General features: G+C 36.8%; 1 pseudogene across 1 annotated transcript; it reads left to right on the top strand.

Annotated features, from left to right (window-relative positions):
- The first annotated feature begins 1,716 nt into the window (after nucleotides 1-1,716).
- On the top strand, nucleotides 1,717-2,969 carry LOC308561606 (eukaryotic peptide chain release factor subunit 1 pseudogene; annotated as a pseudogene). The gene has a single exon. The product of its transcript is annotated as a eukaryotic peptide chain release factor subunit 1 pseudogene (transcript).
- The last annotated feature ends 549 nt before the right edge of the window (nucleotides 2,970-3,518 follow it).

The following is a 3,518-nucleotide window of genomic DNA, read 5'->3' as shown; positions in this document are numbered from 1 at the left end:
AATACTGTACTGCAAACTAAGGTATATTAAGTATATTCCTTTTGGGGATTGAAGTGTAGTTTTCTAAATATGTCAATTTAATCTTAAGTTTTAGAGATGAATTTGTTGATCCCTCAAGTGTCTGACTTAAACAGCTAGCCTAAAAGGGATTTCCATAAGTGATTTATAGACTTCTTCTCTATGTTTCTTTCAAAATACATATCTCACTTAACTCTTTACCATTGATAAATGGTTGTAGTTTTGTACTGATAATTTCTTCATATTACAATGTTTATGAAACAAAAATCTCTAGGCTAGATAGAGGTCTACTTTCTGACTTTTGCTTTTGCATAGTGCATTTGCTCTTTTTTTAAATTTTAGCATTACAAACTTGACATGGAAAAGTCCTGAAATAATGTCTTTGGTTAGAGATAAAAAATTTAAAGTCTTGCATTTAAATCACTAGTGATGCTTATACTACACAACAAGAAAATCAGAGATAACCCATTGTCATCCTCTTGAACAGCAAAAGAGAGAATCTCCATGACTGCATTTCCAGTAGAACTTCTTTGTTCTTTTTATATTTGTTTATGTATTTGCCTTAGTGTACAAAATTAAAACCATACCTAAAAATAAAAATGTCATGGATAGATAAAGCCCACATGAGATTTAAAAGATACTTTACAAAGTGGAAAAGTGTTACACTTCACATTTCTGTAAAGTTGGGTAGTTAACATCCTGTTGAACTCTTCAGCTGAAATTAGCACTCCAGGGGGTTTTCAATGGCAAAGAAAAAGAAATTGGTTAAATTCCTTCAGTTCAATTTCATTGTTTAGCATTTTAAAGGTTCCAACTATTCTCTTGATTAAAGTCCTGGTTTCATAGGATTTATGGATTTGTCTGAAGTCAGGACTGGGTCCAAATTCACAGAAAAAATTTATGGATCCAAAATTAAATTTAAAAGCTTAATTGAAAAATCTCCTTTCAATTCAGATCCAACCTAAAGCTTATTCCAATGTAGACATAATTTATATATAACCAATAACAATTTATATATAACCAATAACATTTTGATACATGAAGATGAGGAACAAACTTAGAGCATGAACTTTGTGGGCCTAGAGTTCCCTTCCCAGTTTTCTATCAACTAGTTATATTTGTCCTTCAGAAATCATTTTACATCTCTGGATCTTAATGTCATCTGCTATACAGTAAGACAGAATACTTAACGAAATTGAATGTTCATTCTATTTCTAAAATTTCATTGATCTACCCTGAAGGTTTTTTAATGTATACTTCTTAGAGATACTTACATGAAATATAAGGTTTACTCTGTATAACGTCTATTAGGAACATATATAGACAACATGTACTGTTTATTATGTGCATGTAATGACTATAAGGCAGATATAGAGGAGACCTTTCTGAATGGGCAAAGAGTAGGATGATGTTGATGTTCCCTATGAATTCTCACTGTAGGGGAGGAAAAATTTTACTCTATCCTTCTAGTTCCTCTGGCTGGTCTACTAATAGAATTAACATGAGACAAATTAGAGGTAAGCGAGGGGGAGGGGAAGGCCACCCACCACCAGGGTGGGTGGCAGGAGTGGGAAGAGGAGGGTCTCCCAAGGAAGGGGACTGCTGTTCCCCAGGGGCTGCGGCAACTCTGTGGTCTTGGTGTCTCTGGGCCTGTGGGCTGCTCCAGGGAGGAGGCGAGAAGACGGTGGAGGACCCAGTGCAGCCAACAGGAACGTGGAAACCTGGAAGACCAAGAAGCTGAGGCTTCTGTGGCAATGGCACAAGCATGACATCATTGATCATTCCTCCCAAAGATCAGATTTCATGAGTGGCAAAAATGTTAGTAGATGAGTTTGAACTGTGTTTAATCTTAAATCACGAGTAAACTGTCTTTCGGTCCTGGGAGCCATTCTGTCTGTACAGCAAAGACTGAAACTTTATAACAAAGTACCCACAAATGTCCTGGTTGTTTACTGGGTACAACTGTAACAGAAGAAGGAAAGAAAAAGAAAGTGAACATTGGCTGAATCTTTCTAACCAACTGATACATCACTGTATTTGTGTGACAACAAATTCCATACAGAGGCTCTTACAGCACTACTTTCAGATGATAGCAACTTTGGCTTCATTGTGATAGAAGGTAGCCGGGCACGTTTTGGCACACTCCAAGGAAACATGAGAGGAGCCCTGCACAAATGCACTGTGGATCTCCCAAAGAAACATGGTAGAGGAGGTCAGTCAGCTTTGCACTTTGCCTGTTTAAGAATGGAAAAGTGACATAACTATGTTCGGAATATAGCTGAGGCTGCTGTGCAGTTATTTATTTCTGGAGAAGAAGTGAACGTGGCTGTTTTCATTTTAGCTGTTATTGGCTGACTCTAAAACTGAACTAAGTCATTCTGATATGTTTGATCAGAGGTTGCAATCAAAAGTTTTAAAATTAGTTGATATATCCTATGGTGGTGAAAATGGATTCAACCAAGCTATTGAGTTATCCACTGAAGTTCTCTCTAGAGTAAAATTTACTCAAGAGAAGAAATTAATAGGACAATACTTTGATGAAATCCACCAGAACATGGGCAAGGACTGTTTTGGAGTTGAAGCTACACCAAAGGCTTTAGAAATGGGAGATGTAGAAATTCTAATGGTCTTTGAAAATCTGTATATAATGAGACATGTTCTTGATTGCCAAGGCACAGAAGAGGAGAGAATTCTCTAACTCCAGAACAAGAGAAGAGGAAATCTCATTTTACAAAGAGACAGGACAAGAACATGAACTAATTGAGTGCATGCCCCTGCTAGAAAGGTTTGCTAACAACTTTTACAAATTAGGAGCTACATCGTTAATTGTCACAGATAAGTCATAAGAAGGATCCCGATTTGTGAGAGGATTTGGAGGTATCTTGTGGTACTGAGTAGGTTTCCAGGGGATGGTATACAAAAGAGGAGATGAGGAAATTTTTTTACCTTGATGACAGCTAGGTAGGAAATCAACATGGTCTGGCAAAGTGTGCCTCACCCTCCAGCACCCAACCCAAGGAGCATACTTGTATGGAATCCAAACAGATCCCTGCCTTACAATTGGAACATTTCCAGAACTAAATCCATGAACATTGAATATTGAAAAGAAAACCAAAACAAAACCAGACCCAATTATACACTTACTTTGGTTAGTCATGGTGTCAGCGCAGTGGCCTACAACTAAGTTCTTAAATGCCACTTTGAACTAATTTAAACAAAATCCGTTTTTACATTTATTCAATGATGAAATTGGTTGCTCCATTTTAAGGGAAAAAAATTATTTTTTTAAAACCTTCATATATAAAAGTAAAAATACTTTAACCATTGTAAACCTTCAAAAGCTAATAGAAATGAAATCATTTAAAAAAAAGACAAATTAACAGGAGAAAAATCTAATTTAATTTTGTACATAGGGTTGAGGAGGAAATAGGGGCCAGGTACTAAACCTGACAAGCTCAGGGGGGGCCTGCATGGTGGCCTTACAAACTCAGAGGCCAAAG

The sequence above is a fragment of the Miniopterus schreibersii genome (assembly GCF_964146895.1).
Source record: "Miniopterus schreibersii genome assembly, chromosome: 9".
Taxonomy (NCBI): Eukaryota; Metazoa; Chordata; class Mammalia; order Chiroptera; family Miniopteridae; genus Miniopterus; species Miniopterus schreibersii.
The sequence above is the reverse complement of the archived record's forward strand: the minus strand, read 5'-3'. Positions and strand labels throughout refer to the sequence as shown.